Source organism: Schistocerca americana, chromosome 1 (genome assembly GCF_021461395.2).
Source record: "Schistocerca americana isolate TAMUIC-IGC-003095 chromosome 1, iqSchAmer2.1, whole genome shotgun sequence".
NCBI lineage: Eukaryota > Metazoa > Arthropoda > Insecta > Orthoptera > Acrididae > Schistocerca > Schistocerca americana.
This window is the reverse complement of record NC_060119.1, coordinates 299,546,648-299,564,572: the sequence shown is the minus strand read 5'-3', so window position 1 is coordinate 299,564,572 and position 17,925 is coordinate 299,546,648. Positions and strand designations below refer to the sequence as shown.

Genomic DNA, 17,925 nt, shown 5'->3' with positions numbered 1-17,925 from the left:
TCGGTTGGCCAAGCAGGCCACCACTTCGCCATCCCTGGAGCTTGGTCTCGTGGAAAGAGACCTCTGGTCAGCCCTACATCGCAAGGTCTGCGATGTCTGGAGCTCTGAATGGTCTGTCTTGAACACGCCAAATAAGCTCCGCATGGTAAAGTCGTCCACGGCCATATGGAACTAATCGTTGAGGAGCACGCGTAGGGACTCAATTGTTCTCTGCCGTCACCGAATTGGACATACATGGTTGACCCACAGGTATCTCCTTCGCCGTGAGAACCCGCCCAAGTGTCGCTGTGATGCAGGGCTGACAGTGGTCCATCTTCAGAAGGACTATCCTCTTTTAGCCCTCTTGTGGCTGTCCTTTAATTTACCAGCTGCACTTCCTTCAGTTCTAGGTGACGATGCCTCTATAGCTGACTCAGTTTTACGTTTTATCCATGCAGCTGGGTTTTATCACTCACTCTAGTGTGGGCGCTCTCGCATGATTTCTCAGGCTACACCCACTCCAGCGACTTTTAATTGTGACGTGGATACCAAAATAGGGTCTTCCATGGTAACAAGTTGTGTTGGTACCTCTGTCAACGCTTTCCAGCTGGAGGTTCTTCTTTTGTAGTTGAGTGGTTGACCTTTTACTTGATCCATCAACCACTGTAGTCTGTTTTACTCTCTTCAACTATTTGCTCTGCTCCTTTTAAGTGTCCTCTATTTTGTGTTATTGCGGTGTTCATTTTAGCTGTGTACCCTTGGTGTTCCCTCCCTCTGGGTGCAGAGGTTACGCTTTTACTGTATAGGCCTTTTGCAAGTATGTCTGTTTGGAACAGGGGACTGATGACCTCAATGTTTAGCCCCCATCAAACCCCAAAACCAACCAACCAACCAACCAACTGTTGAAATGCAGGTAATGCTGGAGGTTGGTAGATTTGATGTGCATAGAGGTACTGATGTAGCCGTATTTGTAGTGTTCAGTGTTGAGGGAGGTGGCTTGGGTTGAGGAGAACCAAGTGAAATGAGTGGGGGAGAAGGTGTTGAGATTGTGGAGGAATGTGGATAGGGTGTCCTCACTGTTGATCCAGACCACATAGATCTCATCAGTGAATCTGAACCAGGTGACAGAAGGTTTCCACTAGATGACCCATGAATAAGCTGGCATAATATAGTGCTATGAGGGTGCCCATTGCTGTACCATGGTTTTGTTTGTAGGTGATGTTTTCATAGATGAAGTAATTGTGGATGAGGACACAGCTGGTAATGGTGGCCAGGAAGGACATTGTAGGTTTGGAATCTGTCAGCTGTTGGGAAAGGTGTTCAATAGCAGCAACGTCACAAGCTTTAGGGATGCTAGTGTAAAAGGAGGTGGCATTAGTAGTGATGAACAAGGCACTGTGTGGTAAAGGAACAGGAACTGTGGGGTGTCGATGGAGGAAATGTTTGATGTCTTTTATATTGGAGGGTCGGTTGTGGGTGATAGGCTGAAGGTGTTGGTTTATGAGAGTAGAGATTCTGTCAGTCAGGGCACAGTAACTTGCCACATTGGGGTATTGTAGGTGGTTGGGTTTATGGACTTCATTAAGCAATTAAGCATGTAGAAAGTAGGAGTGGGGGGGGGGGGGGGGAGAGAGAGAGAGAGAGGGAGAGAGAGAGAGAGAGAGAGAGAGAGAGAGAGAGAGAGAGAGAGAGATATTCTGGGATGGGGCTAGGATTCGAGGAGAGACTGGAGATCCTATTGGATTTCTGGAATTTCACCACCAAGATTGCACCTCCCATCATACTTGGTTTCACACAGTTTGATCTCGGTGGCCAGAGACAGTGGTTGTATGTGTGAGCTGTGCTAGCATGAATAGTTGTGTGTGTTGTCTACTTCAGATGAAGGCCTGTTGGCCAAAGCTCACTTGTTTACCAGTCTTCTTGTTGTGCCGGTCTGTGGATCAACATATCCACTATTTGGTGCATAGCAAGCTATCCTATTCATAATACTGTCATTATTCCATACTGGATTTTCTCTAGTCTGGTTTCGTGTACATAGGTACAAATGTATTAGTGCGTCTGCTGATACACTGACCTCATATTTGGGAGGACAAAGGCTCATTCTCCATCCACCTTTTCTCATTTGGATTTTTGGTGGTTTTCCTGAATTACTTCAGCAAATGCTGGTTGCTTGAACAAGGCAAAGGCTGAACCTACTGCAGTTTTGTCCCATAATGTAATGATGATGTGGTATATGTGGTATGTGATGGATGCCTGGAATTGAAAAGAGAACATAACACTGAGAATATTTCTTTTGTATCTGTAATAGGTTTTGGAACTTATGATGTTGTGACAGCCTTATCAGTAGTGCAGCCAGAGGTCCATGTTAGTTGGAAGGTGACAGCTTCATAGTCAGTTGGTCAAGAGGTAATGGATGACTCAGTTAATCCTGTATGTCTGTATGTGTGACTTACGTTTTCCTTTTATTAAGCTGACAGTTTGTATGTCATTGTTAAATAATCCTTGGACGTATAATTTATTACTATGAATACTTCTACAAGTTGCATTTTCATAATGTCTTTAGCATTTTCATTGTTAGCCCATCATTCTCAGTTATATCAATTTTCCATATATGAACTCACTTTGTTTGTTAACTTCTGGCTATACGCCAGGTACATACCAGTTTTCACAATTTGTTATGCCTACTCATGCTAGTTTTACCAAGTGAAGTATGAAGTTGGAAAGCAATCTTTAAACACTTTCAGTATAACCTTCCTGTTTGTTGTAGCAATGGTATCTGCACAGCAAGCAAAATTACCTGTTTTATTTTCTTCATACTTTATTTGTACTTGTTCTTTTTCTTGTAACTTTGTTATATTGTAGTATCATCTTCTAGATATTTCTGTCATATTCCTTCAGTGTAGTCAACAGCATTTCATTCTTTTTTTCCCCCTCATATTATTGTGTTTTTTTCAAAAGTCTATTATTTTCTCTTCTTGGTATTAGTGATGTTTGTAATGGTTAACTATCAATTTTCATAGTTAAGTGTGCAGGGAAACAAGTTTGCATTTCTTTCAGGTATTGAATTCAGATTAGTATGAGTTTGTGTGGTTCTATTTTTAGCTTAAACTTTTGTATTTTGCTGTTCTCAGACAATTCCAATAGTTTCTGTCTCCTATCAAGACATTATTCATGTGCAAGCTGTGTATTGAGAAGTACCAAGGAGTCGTTGGCAACTATTTGTTTATTTCATGCCAAAAGCATTCCATACAGTGTGCAGTGACGTAAGGGCATTGAAACTCTAATTTTAAATAATACAAAAATGTATCAACAACTGCAGTAAAGAAAACTGGTACGCAACAGTAGAAAAAGAAAAACTTTAAACTTCAATGATTTTGTTTGCTATAAAGTAATGTTTGCTGCTGCCACTCATTATTTTCCTTTATATATTTTCTTCACAGTGCATTTATGTATTATGATATTTATGGGCATGATGATTAGGATGTGTGAGCTACAGCTTTACTATACTGTGTTTATTATAATATAAACGCAAACCTCCGGAACTAAAACAGGTTATAATATGTGAAAAACACACTTGATAATGGGACTTATTTCCTAAATTGCATTCTGCGTAAAATAAATAAAGGAAAATTGTGGCTGACATCAGCAAATCTAATTTGTAACGAATGAAAACAGTATTTTTTTACGGTTGCAAAATTTTATTCATGATTTCTAATGGATGACAAAATTTAAAACCCCAGTATTAATTAATTAGTAATGATTGTTAAATTATTTAAGCCCAGAAACATGGCAGTCCCAAAATGTCGTCTCCGGCCAGAAGATCTTCCAATTTACATATTGCGGGATGTATGGACAAGAGGACAAGTGCTGAACAGTTGGCCCTTCCTACTGCTTAGGTTCTTCCAAATCTTTCAGTTCAGGTTTCCAGTAGATGATAAGGCTTCTGTAGGAGACGCGCTGTTCTCCAGTTTCTTGAGTCTGATTTGTCACGTTGAGTCTAGATTCACTATATGTGACATTTGGAGGACTTGTAAGCTTAGGAAGTTTTCTTAGTGTTCAGTCTCTGTGTAGGTGGTTGATGTCCTTTCAGAGGGTGTCTATTATGTTCTACTTTATACCTTTCCGCATGTGCGTCCTTTCATGTCTTATGCTAGGTGGTGAAATTACAGTTAGTATGTAGACTTGGTCAGTTGGTTTCAAAATATGGCACCCTGTAATTAATCTGCAGGTTTCATTCAAGGCTACTTCTGCCTGCGTAGTATGTGCCGATTTCTGTGAAGTAGGGTAAGCATGTTCTACAGTAGAATAGCAGGGTACAAGGCTGATACATGCAGTACTGCTGAGTGTGCACCCCCAAGTGCTGCCCACCAGTTTCCTTATGACGTAATGTGCAGTAGCTACTTTTTATTTTGTGTCCATAATCTTATTTGTATGTAATTGTGTGGCCCAAGGTGATCTCAAGATATTTTGTGTTGGAGCAGTGTTCAAGCTCTGAATCTACCAACCTGATTCTCATTTTCCTGTTATCTTCTTTATTCCTCAGACAAAACTTTGTTTTTTTTTGTGTTTTGGACAGATCAGGCACCAGAGACAGTTCTGACATTCCACTTGATAATGAAAACAAGACTTAAGAAAATTACACACACCTTAATAGGTTTTGCTGATATAGAAAAGCATTCAGTAATGTAAAGTAGTGTGCAGTGTTTGAAATTCCCAGAAAAATAGGCATAAGCTCTAGTGAAAGACAAGTAACATATAATATTTATAAGCACCAAGAAGGAACAATAAGAGTGAAAGACTAAGAATGAAGTACTTGGACTATGAAAGCTGTAAGACAAGGAAGTGGTCTTCCTCCCCTATTGCTCAATCTCTACATCAAAGACGTAATGATTGAAGTAAAAGATAGTTTCAGGAAAGACATTGGAATTCAGGGTAAAAGAATGTGGATGACAAGATTTGCTTATGATATTGCTATCTTCAGTGTAAACGAGAAAGAATTACAGGACATACTAAATGGAATCAACAGTCTATTGGGTACAGTATATGAACTGAGAGTAAACCAAAGAAAGATGAAAGTGATGACGAGTAGCAGAAATGAGATTTATGATAAACTTAACATCAAAACTGGGAAAAACTTAACATCAAAATTGAGGACTGTGAAGTAAACAAAGTGAAAGCATTTTGCTGTCTTAGGAGCAAAATAACAGATGATGAACACAGCAACGAAAGTATAAAATCAGACAGGCACGGGCAAAGAAGGCATTCTGGCTAAAGCAAGTCTACTAGTATGAAATATTGGCCTTAATTTCATGAAGAACTTTCTGAGAATATACATCTGGTGCACAACATTGTATGGAAGTGAATCATTGACTTTGGAGGAAGCCGAATGGAAGAGAGTCACAGCAGTTGAAATGTGGTGCTATAGAAGGATGCTGAAGATCAAGTGGACTGATAAAATAATAAATGAGGTGATTCTCTGTAGAACTGGCAAGAACAAAAATTTTTAGGGAATGTTGATAAAAAGAAGGAACAGTATGACAGAAATGTGTTAAGACAACAGGAAATAATCTCTGTAGTGTTAGAGAAAACTGTAGGAGATGACCAAGATTGGATGCAGAAATAAAATTGTCAGTGTGGTGTACAGGAGCTCTTTAGGGCGATCTCTTTATTAAGCTAGTCTTTTCGATATGGTATTAAGTATATATCCCAGGTTTTTTATAATGTACACAATTTGGTGAGAGACTCTTTGGTCACCTGCCCAGAAGTTGGTCAAACTTGGGGGTCAACAACCTTTTAGACCCGAGTCGCATTATCAAACCCCAGTTATCTTATGGACTGAACATGTTCCCAACTGAATAAAGAATTCACTTAAAATATAACACAGTAATTTAGTGAAGCAAAGGTATTGAATGTTTTTAAATTATAATTATAATCGAGAAGAAAAAATTTAGAACAATGTATGTAAACTTTTTATAGTTATACAGAAGAGAGAATTTAAATTTATGTCAGCTTTATTACAATTTAAGACTCAAAATGAGTGCAATGTAAATTGATGGAGAAGTAGTTTGTTCATATTCTGCTGTAGATGGTTTTGCGATTGAATAATCCTGGAAATACTATTTTTTTTAATATTAAAATCTTATGGGACTTAACTGCTAAGGTCATCAATCCGTAAGCTTACACACTACTTTACCTAAATTATCCTAAGGACAAACACACACACCCATGCCCGAGAGAGGAATCGAACCTCCACCAGGACCAGCCGCACAGTCCATGAGTGCAGCGCCTTAAACCGCTCGGCTGAAATACTATTCCAATCTGATATTTTCCAAGTACAGTTTGTGTAAGAAATGGTTTTTTTACTTGAATCTGGATGAAAACACACGAGAAAATTTATACATTTTGAAAGATGTGTACAAAAAGGAACGATAACTGTTCGATTGCCATAAACAATTTGTGATATTTGTGAACATAATGTAGTATCAGTACATGAGGCGCAAAGCGGATTGTTTTCTGTGTGGAAATTTTGTGTCGTCATTGCATCTCAATATTCTCAAAAAATAACTGGAGAATTTTACGAACTTCAGAAAACTTGAGCAACATTGGCATATTAACTGGAACTAAACATTAATTACATAACAGTTTCAAACAATCTAGGTAAAGGTATGTGGTAATAGTTCGATTCCAAATGATCTGATGGTGAATTGAAATTCCCTCGGTGAAAATTAGCTGAAATAGGATGAATTTTCACAATTTCTGGAAATGTCCATTACAGGCAATAAAATTTAGCCATTAATGACAATGGTGCCTGCAAAAGGTGATCGTTGAAGTCAGGTGAATCTCTGTTGGAGGCGCCAGAGCTTGAGAATCATTCTACAAACTGATGTGGTACTATTGGTGAAGAAAATCCACTTATCCTTTGTCCAATAACAATATTGCAGATTTCACAATAATTAGGCTTGTCACTACACCATCACAAGCATGATACATACTAATGAATAGCTCACATAATGCAAACTTCTGTGGATATTTGATGCAAATTTTGATGGAAATCTGTAATTCCTGCACAAAGACATTTGTCTTACTGACATTTTCTGTTAGACGCCAGATGTTGGCATATTGTGGAGTACTTATTACTGGCCTGTAAGTAACATATTCTGTCTCTCAGTGCCCTCAACATAACACTTTGTGAAGGTGTCATCATCCTGATGCAAAATAGTTTCCTCTAAAAATTATGGCTCACATTGTGTCAGTGTCGAATTGTGTTGTAAACTTTTACCAATATACAAAATTCTGTACACAATAATGCAAAAAAAAAATGACTAATAGGGAAACATCGCCAACTTGACCTCATGTGTTAAAGAGAAAAATCGCACTTGCAAGATATCTGCCCCAGCAGTTGAGCCCTTGTGAAAATTTGGGCCATAATTCTGCTAACGTGAAGTTATTACCTTCTAAATGTACAGCTTTTGAACTTCCGCATGACACCTATTGTTTACAACTTGCTTCGTCCCACTGCAGCCACCTAATGCCCAGCTATGAAGTACTGCACGGCAAAGTGACAACAAGAACCCTTGCATTCACGTGATGTTGAAGGGAAGAGGAGTCGAGACGTGGACACATCTGACCCTTTCAAAATTTTGTTATAGAACATATTCTGTCCAGAAAAAAAGGTAAGTAATATGAATATGTAATAAATCAGCATCACACACACATCATTCAATGTTATTTTGAAAGTATTCTTGTACTGATATTCTGCAGTTATATAAAAAACTCAAAATCAAAGTGAATGAACCTAAGCAACTCGACAATTGCTATGAAATGTAGTTAACGATTTTCCATTTACATTTTAATCATGCTGATCATATAGAAGAATAGCACTTTTCCTACAGATGTACTTCACTTTAACAGTGTCAGCTTTAAAATCTAAAGAAAATAATGATGAACAGTGATGTTGATGCCAACAATTAAATGCTATGACATACATTTTAATTTCATTCATTTACACTGCATTTGTGAATTGCAACATAAAAATGTTCAAAACAAAGAGATCTCTGTCACCAGCTACAGATTAGAAACCACTGCCAAAACAGTATTGTCTTACCACTCCACCATATAGTACTTCACATGTTGGCATTAAATTGTGCAGCGAAGCGGAGTGTGTGACAACAGGCGCATGCACGTTTAAAAACTTTCCTTTCACAAGGTCATAACTGCATATTATCATAATTATGGCCTAAATTTTCTTATGGGGTTGTTTTCTGGGACTAATATCTTGTAAGTGTGCTGTTTTCTCCTTAAAATATGAGATCAAGTTAGTGATGTTTTCCAGTAAGGCATTTTGGGTCTCTCTCAGATGTTTGTGATATAATTGAAATTTTCTTTGAACAAGTTTTATCACTTTCACATACATCAGAACTTCTTAAACTATAGAGTGCCCCCCCCACACACACACACATTTTTTCCTTTTCTGGGGAATATGGAGAGGTATCCCAGAAAGTGTGTGTAAGGCATTCATGTAATTCCGAATGACATTTGTAATTCAGATCGCTATTTCTTATTTATGCACTTGTAAAATCTGTTGAAACTGTTGCCACATGAGCAACTACTTCCTTCATGTAACAAATGTCCATTCTTATCATTAATGTGATGGAGGGACTTATCCAAAATTTTTGAGAAAGTAATGTATTCAAGAGTAGCTTCACATATCTGTAAAAATTAAGTACTAACAAAATGTCAGTTTGGTTTCCAGAAAGGTTTTTCAACAGAAAATGCGATATATGCTTACACCAGTCAAATTTTGAATGATCTGAATAACTGAACACCACCCATTGGGATTTTTTGTGATCTCTGAAAGGCTTTTGATTGTGTAAATCATGAAATTCTGCTAGACGAGCTCAAGTATTGTGGCATGAGTGGGACAGCGCACAAATGGTTTAATTCGTACCTAACTGGAAGAGCGCAGAAAGTTGAAATAAGCAGTTCTCATAATATGCAAAGATCAGCTCATTCCTCAAACTGGGGAACTATCAAGAATGGGGTTCCACAAGGGTTGGTCTTGGGTCCTTTGTTGTTCTTAATATATATTAATGACTTGCCATTCTATATTCATGAAGAGACAAAGCTAGTTCTCTTTGCTGATGATACAAGTATAGTAATCACACCTGACAAACAAGAATTAACTGATGGAATTGTCAATAATGTCTTTCAGAAAATTACTAAGTGGTTCCTTGTAAACGGACTCTCACTGAATTTTGATAAGACACAGTGCATGCAGTTCCATACAGTGAATGGTATAACGCCATTAATAAATATAGACCTTAATCAGAAGCATATAGCTAAGGTAGAATATTCAAAATTTTTAGGTGTGTCCATTGATGAGAGCCCATTGATGAGAGATTAAATTGGAAGAAACACATTGATGATCTGCTGAAACGTTTGAGTTCGGCTACTTATGCAATAAGGGTCATTGCAAATTTTGGTGATAAACATCTTAGTAAATTAGCTTACTACAGCTATTTTCACTCATTGCTTGCATATGGCATTATATTTTGGGGTAATTCATCACTGAGGAATAAAGTATTTATTGCACAAAAGCGTGTAATCAGAATAATAGCTGGAGTCCACCCAAGATCATCCTGCAGACATTTATTTAAGGATCTAGGGATATTCACAGTAGCTTCTCAGTATATATACTCTCTTATGAAATTTGTTATTAACAACCAAACCCAATTCAAAAGTAATAGCAGTGTGCATAACTACAATACTAGGAGAAAGGATGATCTTCACTATTCAAGATTAAATCTAACTTTGACACAGAAAGGGGTGAATTATACTGCCACTAAAGTCTTTGGTCACTTACCAAATAGTATCAAAAGTCTGACAGATAACCAACAAGTATTTAAGAAGAAATTAAAAGAATTTCTGAATGACAACTCCTATTCCATAGAGGAATTTTTAGATATAAATTAAGAAAAAAAGAAAAAAAAAAAACAAAAAAATTATATAAAAAAAGTTGTTTTATTAACTTAATTATGTTGTTAAATTAACTTAATTATGCCATGTATTGGAAAATTTGACTCGTTCCCCATCATTACGAAATATCGTATTCATGATCCATGGAACTAGTATTAATCTAATCTAATCTCTCTAATCTTTTTCAAATGTCTGTCCTGAATATTTTGTTGTCGTACCTGGGGCAGGAGGGGGGGGGGGGGGGGAGGGGGAGGCAGAACATGTTATAAAGTCAAACTTAAGCTTGCCAAAGAAGTTGCCTGTGAAAATTACATAGAAGGAGCTACAGACAAATGCAAGGCTGCCTGGGATATTATAACATAAGAATTTGCTTCTATCCAAACTAATGACATTCTGCTTGAGCCAGGAGAGCTCAGTAAATACTTTACTATTATAGTAAATGAATTAAAATCTAAAATTAACCAAACACATCAGCCATTGATGTACTGGCTGATCAGCTTCCTAGTGGACATGAATTCCACTGTGATCTTGTCACACCGATAGATATAGTAAATGCTGTTTCAATATTTTCTAACATAAAATGCTACTGCCTATCTAACTACACAATAAAAAGGACAATACACAATACTTGCAAACCACTTGCTTTTATTGTTAATAAATGTCTAAAGTTTGGAGTTTTCCTTGACAAGCTTAAAATTTCAAAAGTTTAGTTCTATATAAAGGGGAAAAGCATCACCCCGAGAACTACACATCAGTGTCTGTTGATACAATTTCCTCCAAAATATTTGAAGCAGTTTTCACATATAGCTTAGCAACTACTTTTAAAAATACAATTTTCTTTCTAGTAGAAGGCGTGGTTTTCAACAAGGAAAAATACCACTTTTGCAGTCATTGAAATTGTTAATCAGGCATTAACTGCATTTGAAAATTAGAATAGGGTCCCTTAAGCTATGTGATTTGAGTAAGGATTTGCTTGTATCCCCTATGACATCTTACTGCAGTATTATGGAAGAATAATACACCATTGGAAATAAAGAATTCTTACCTACATAACACGAAGCAAGTTGTGTCAGTTGAAAATGAGCATTCTTCCGAGAAGAATCACATCTGGTGTGCTTCAGGGCTCTGTCCTTGGACCATTCTTCATTGTTGCAATTAACAGTTTGCCTCATTATATTAGTCTTTAGTTAGTTATCTGCTATGTGGACTACACAACTTTATTCATCACAGAATAAGGTATGTTAAGGTTACACCAGAAAATGCAGTACTCTCTCCTTATGACTAAACTGGTTCTCGTCTAATAGACTACTGTGCAACCCAGAGAAAACTCAATACCTGCTGATGGGACTAGTTAAATACATAGAAGCAAAATCTGTAAAACTGCTTGGAATACGTCTCGGTTTCAAACTCCAAGTTAATCATGTCTGCAGAAAGATGTGAAAGGTGTCCTCTCTCATATGGAAGTTACCTGTTGAGAAGTGAATTTCTCTGGACAGCTTACTTTGGACTTTTTCAGTCTCTCATGCCTTATGGGCTGTTGTTATGGGGTCACTCATGTAATGTCAGAGATGTGTTTTTGATTCAGAAAAAGGTGCTACAAGTAATCATGTGTAACATTGGTCCAAGGGAACACTGCCATCCTTTATTTGCTAGGACCAAAATAATGACAGTGATAAATCTTTATATCTCTGTATTGTCGCTATATCCTTAAAACAACACAGCAGAAGTTGACATCACAGAGAACATATAATGTCATGACACCAAAAACAAAAACAGTATTGACATTCCTGTGCATAGGCAGACAAAAACAGGCCACTCTCAGTCAACTGTTTAAAAGTTTTTAATAAATGACCACATTCTACAATCAATACACCTTTCAGTACTTTCAAAAGTAAGTTGTATAACTGGTTAATGAACAATTCATTCTACAGTACATGAGAATTCTTGGTTACTAGTAGTGTAGAAATTGAGTATTACGATTATGATTACACTTCTGTACAACAGGTTAATATAGTATACATTATTTGTACATGCAATTAACATGGTGTTATCAATGTGAAGCTAATTCTGCCAAATGTGGTTAACAGGTAATCACTCACTCACTCGCACACTCAGACTCTCACCCACACACTCAGAAAGCAATTTTGAGTCTGTGGTGTTGCTGTGTGTGTGTGTGTGTGTGTGTGTGTGTGTGTGTGTGTGTGTAACATCATGAGTAGGGAACACTGTGTGGCAAATCTGTCAGTGTGATGTGGTCTAATTTGCATTTGGACTATTCTTCTTCCAGTACATTCACCTTTTTGTTTTGGCTTCATGGTCTGGCTACTCTGTACCATGGCTGTGTGTGAACACTTATTCCTCCTGACTTTGTCTCTAGGAAGGGTTATGCTGTAAGAGTGTGTGTCACTACTTCCAGCTACTAAATAACAAACACATCTCTAACGATCAATTATGAAGACAGATCCAAATATCAGTAACTCATAAAGTCAGGTACATCAATCAATACATCCAACCACATCGAACTAGACTTAAGATCTTAATTTACAATCTTCATTTGTCTTGAGTGTTTTCATTTTAGTTTGCACCTTTTCTTCTGAAGTTTTCATGACATCCTCAAAGTGCATCACCAAGACATAAATGTCTGCATCCAGCAAGTGCTTTCACACTCACCACACTGCACACACCCAGAGATCTGGGTGCACACAGTGTTTTTCTCACTACATAAAATTTTTGTAAGAGACATGATCATCTTCTGCTAGCATGAACGTCTTCAGTGGAACATAGGTCATTCTCATGAGTAACCCACATTACAAGTCAGATTGGCCAGGCATTATTGAATGTTATGCCTCAAATTGGAGTGATCTTATGTTATTTAACCTCAGTTAAGAAACTTCTAAACAAACTGCAACTACTGCACAATATGTGTAAAAGCATAGGGCTGTGAAAATAGTTGCAGAAATGACCTACAGAGGCAAGTAAATGCAGTATTTCTTCACTTCCGAGAAGCATTTGATTCAGTGCTATACCAACACTTATTAACAAAAGTATGGTCATCTAGGGCATCAAACAAAATTTGAGACTGAATTGAGAATTTCTTGATAGGGAGGTAACAGCATATTATCTTGAATGGAAAGTCATTGGCAGATAAAGCAGTAACTTCAGCCTCTCACCAGGAAAACGTGTTGGTATCCTTGCTGTTCAGAATGTATGTCAATGACCTGCAAGACAATATTAAGTAGTATTGGCAAAACTGGCAAATAATACATCCAGTCTCCAACATAGAGCTAAGGCAAAAGAAAAAGCAATGTGTCCTGTTGTTCAGGCAGAAATAGAAGACAGTATTACAGTAATCCCTATTCAGACATCAAACAGTGGGAAGTCCAGGATGGAATAATGAAAAGATTATATTTAATATTATTCATGGGATTTTTAAAACAATAGTGATGATGATGATGTTAATAATATTAATATTAATATATACCGGTACTCACTAAGTGGTGGCAGGAGAACACACACATAAAGGTCATAAAGATATTGAGAGTTGCAAGCTTTTGGAGCTAAGGATACTTTGTTGAAGGAGAAGGAAGATAGGTGAAGGGAAAGGACTGGTGAAATTTGAGGAACGGGTAGAGTTTGGAAAAGTTGCCCAGAACCCTGAGACTTACCAGAAGGAATGACAGACTGTTGAGAACTGCAGTGGACAAGATTTGAAAATTTCCCTATACTTCATTACTTTTTTGATTAAAAAAGGCTAAATTGTGACTCACCTGATAGAGGAGATGTTGAGCTCCAGAAAGACCCAATGAAAAGACTGTTACACATTTCAGTTTTGGCCAAAAGACCTCCTTCCAAAGTAGAAAATGCGCGCGCGCCCACACACACACACACACACACACACACACACACACACACACACAGGCACAACTCACATACACATGACCACTCTGGCCACTGTGGCTGGACTTTATGATGTCAGATTTCTATGAATTCCTTATAAATCAAACAATGGGAAATTCAGGATGGGATAACGATTTAACTTTTACAAGCTTTCGGAGCCAGTGTCTCCTTCTGGCACAAGTGTTGAGGGGAAGGAAGAGAGGTGAAGGAAAAGGGGTATAGTTCAGTAAAGTCAACCAGAACTCGACGTCAGGGGAGACTTACCGGATGGGATGAGAAGGAAAGACTGACCGTTTGGGACAGCCCCAGACGAGATTTGAAAATCTGAGAGCTTAAGGTGGAAGACAGGGTAATTTGCAAGACAGAGATTACTACTAAAACATCATGCACGAGTTAATAAGAGTGAAAAGCTAAGAGCATTGTACATAGCGGAGGTGGGAGGGGCGATGTAAAATAGATTGGAAAGACAATGAAAGAGGTAGAAAACTAAAACGGATTGTAGCAAAGAGTAGTTACTGTGAATAAATGCTGAGGAAGAAGAAATTAACATAGAGACCAGATGCGTGTCAAGAACCAAGGACATGTAGCGCTAGTTTCCACCTGCGGTGTTCTGAAAAACTGGTGTCTAGGGGAAGAATCCAGATGGCGCTTGTGGTGAAACAGTCATTGATATCATGACTATCATGTTGTAGAGCACGCTTTGCAATAGGATGTTGTGTGTTGCCAGTGTACACCCTCTGCCTATGCCCAGTCATTCTGACTAATAACTGGGTGGTAGTCATGCCGATATAAAAGGCCAAACAGTGTTTACATATCAGTTTATATATGACATGTCGTTCCACAGGTGGCTCTCCCTTTGATAGTACAGTGAAACCTCACTTTTACACTTTTCAAGGGACTTCAAAAAAATGGTGGGAAATAATGTTTTAAGCTGTAAAAGTTACATTTATGATGCCCCATTGCATTTTCGCACCTTATGTATGTACATAACAGGCATAAAAAGACTTGTCAGGGACTTGTTTATTATCTAATAAAGGTTTATTAGCTAATAAAAACCACTGATGTAACTGGAGCTGGTAACTGTCTGGGAAGTAGGAACGTTTGACTCAATTTCATATGTCATAATTGATGTTTCTGAAAGCCTGCAGCTGTCATTCATTATTTAAATAATGAAATACTGCACTAGTTACATATTTTTTCATGTTTAGCATGCGTTTTGAGACCCCCCCACCCCCCCCCCCCCCCCCACCCCCCCCCCCCAATTCCCTCCCTCCCGTTGCCAAGTGAAAATATGTACATAAATATTTTGTGTGTAGTCGTCTTTTTGAGGTTATCAGGTACTATGCCTCCTCAGTTATGTGGAAAATCACACACACACACACACACACACACACACACACACACACACACACACACACACACACACAAAGTACTGTACTTGACAACAACAATAAATTCTCGAAACACATTTTGCTCAGCATGAGGAGTATACATAACCAGTGCTATGTTTAAATGAAAAACATATGACCAACACAAAGTGAATGACGGTGTCAACTAGCGCTACAAGTGGCCAAATGCCGGAACACATTAAATATTGTTCGACAAAGTTGTCATGGTGATCAAACAATCTCGAAACAACATTTGCACAATAGAGAGAGTTTGGAAATGGTTCTGATTGGTCATGATATCTTTATTCGAATGAACCTACTTACTCCCATCAGCACCACTCCAAGTAGAGCTGGGCAGCAGCGGGAGATATGGCACGAATGGTTCCAACTTTTACATGTTTACTGGTTCAAATCCGCGGGGTAGAGTGCACTGGTCTCAAGAAACTTAACCACGTAATATTCGTAAATACTGCTGGACGGCAAACATCATGCCATTGTCATTTCTTGTCCATGAACATTTTTTCGTAATGCGTAAATCACAGGAAAATTATAAATATTTTGATGCAAAATTGGGTGTAAATTAACATTGTTGACATATAAAATATGACAGGAATGATGAAAATGTCATAAATGGCAGGAAAACGTTAATTCCGGGAACATAAAAGTGGCTTATACTACATATGATTTACTAGTTATAGGGCTGGAATAGATAGTAGTAGGAGGTTGCATAGGGCAAGTCTTGCTGCGGGGACAGTCAGAGGGGTAGGGAGATGGGTGCAGAAGGAGCGTAGGGTTTGACAACAATTTTGCGGAGATTGGCAGGGTGACGAAAAGCTATTCTAGGTGTGGTGGGCAAAATCTCAGACAGAATAGATCTCATTTCAGGGAATGGTTGGGATTGTATGTAATGGCCCAGGAAATCTGCTTTTGAACTAGGCTGTTGGGATAATTACATCCATGATGACTGATGCGAGAGTGGTGGTGTATTGCTGTAAAGAGTCAGCATCAAAGAAATATGTTTGCCTCAAATGCCAAGTTTGTATGTGAGAGAATGTTCGACATGGAAAGAATGACAACTGTCAAAATGTAAGTATTGCTGTTTCTTAGTACTTTTATTGTGGACGGAAGTGTGTAGCTGGCCCTTGGTGAGGATAAGTACACCGCCAAGGAAAGTGCCATGGGATTCGAAATAAGAACATGTGAAATATGTACTATAGCAATTCTTAAATGTAATAGCATTAGATGTAGGCGTGACAACCTGTGAGGACAAGGTAAATTACGTAAACTTGGAGAAGAAACCAGATCACATCTTTTTATGTGGAGAGTTAAATGTTTCCTTAAAAGTCAGAAATTCATCTGTGTGATACAGAAACTACACATCTACAATCACGACAACCACTCTCGATGATTATAAGCTAGCTCTTGGAGCAGGGATATTCACCAAATGTGCTAAAATAAGGCACATCAACGTGATTACTCTGCAGTTCACAATTAATTACCTGGCAGAAAACAAAATTCAATAATTTTATATGATAAATGGCATAATTTTAAAAGCCAATCTGGTTTCCAACACGGAAAACATCATTATAAAATCCATCATTGAGTTTACTCAAAAACAATGCTTCATACTCTTTAAGGGTGAAAATATAGAAATATTCTGACATCAGAAAAAGCATTTGATTCAGTGACTGACTCCTTACTTCACAACAGATTACAGATGTATGTGATCAAGGCAGTGGTTCAGTTCATATTTAACAGAGGTAGGATACAAAGAGAAATAGTGAAATCAAATTTAAAGAATTATTCCTCTGACTAGAAGGCATTTTCTTTGAGGTTAATTATTGGGTCCCTCTCTCCTCCCATTCTATGTAAATCATCTATCACTTACTATTACTATTTCTTCAGCTTATTTGCATATGATACATAAGGTCTGAATGAAAATGAGGTATCTTAAAAAATTCTAGGCAGTGTTGTAAATACTTTGGGGGAACTCGAATCATGGTTGCATCAAAATGGAATAAAACTGAATGTCATTAAAATCCATATGTGGCAAATCGGAACTACATCATTAGAATGGGGAGGCATAAATGTAACTTTTAGTGATAAGATGTCACAACCGAAATCATATAAAATACGTAGGCATAGATCTTGACAAAAAGTTAAACTGGAAGTACATGGACTGCTTAGCGAATAAATTGAGTAGCCTTTCATTTCCAGAGTGAAATTTGTCAAGTGGCATAAGAGTGGACACAATAAAGATGGTCTATAAATGTTACTTTGAATTTGTTATTCATTATGATGTAATCTTTGTGGGGGATTTAAACAAATGTTAAAAGACTCACAGTATTGCAAAATAAAGTAATTAAACACACACGTGTCATCAAACAAATGGCATCTTGTTGTCTACTACCATGCCAGAAAATTTAAAAATCTTTGTTAGCCAGTGGCTACTACTTCAGGCAGAAGGGTTAAAGGGGAAGGAAGAGGGATGAAGGAAAAGGACTGGAGAGGTCTTGGAAAAGGGACAAATTTCAAGAAAGTCACCCAGAACTGCAGGTCAGGGAAGACTTACTGGATGGGATGAGAAGGTAAGACTGAGTTTTAAGACTGCACCGGGCAAGATTTGAAAACCTGAGAGCTTAAAGGTGGAAGACAGAGTAATACACAAGACAGAGATTACTGCACA

The 17,925-nt window shown here is 37.8% G+C and overlaps 1 protein-coding gene across 3 annotated transcripts in view; it reads left to right on the top strand.

The window, feature by feature from the left end:
- Positions 1-17,925, top strand: part of LOC124595298 (ATP-binding cassette sub-family C member 10) — a 365,583-nt gene that overhangs the window by 15,864 nt on the left and 331,794 nt on the right. Inside the window, exon 2 of one of the 3 annotated variants that reach the window (XM_047134004.1) lies at positions 2,288-2,385. The exons of the other annotated variants lie outside the window; for them this stretch is intronic. The gene's annotated coding sequence lies outside the window, so the exon portion shown is untranslated. The remainder of the gene's footprint in view (positions 1-2,287; positions 2,386-17,925) is intronic. 3 annotated transcript variants of the gene reach the window in all.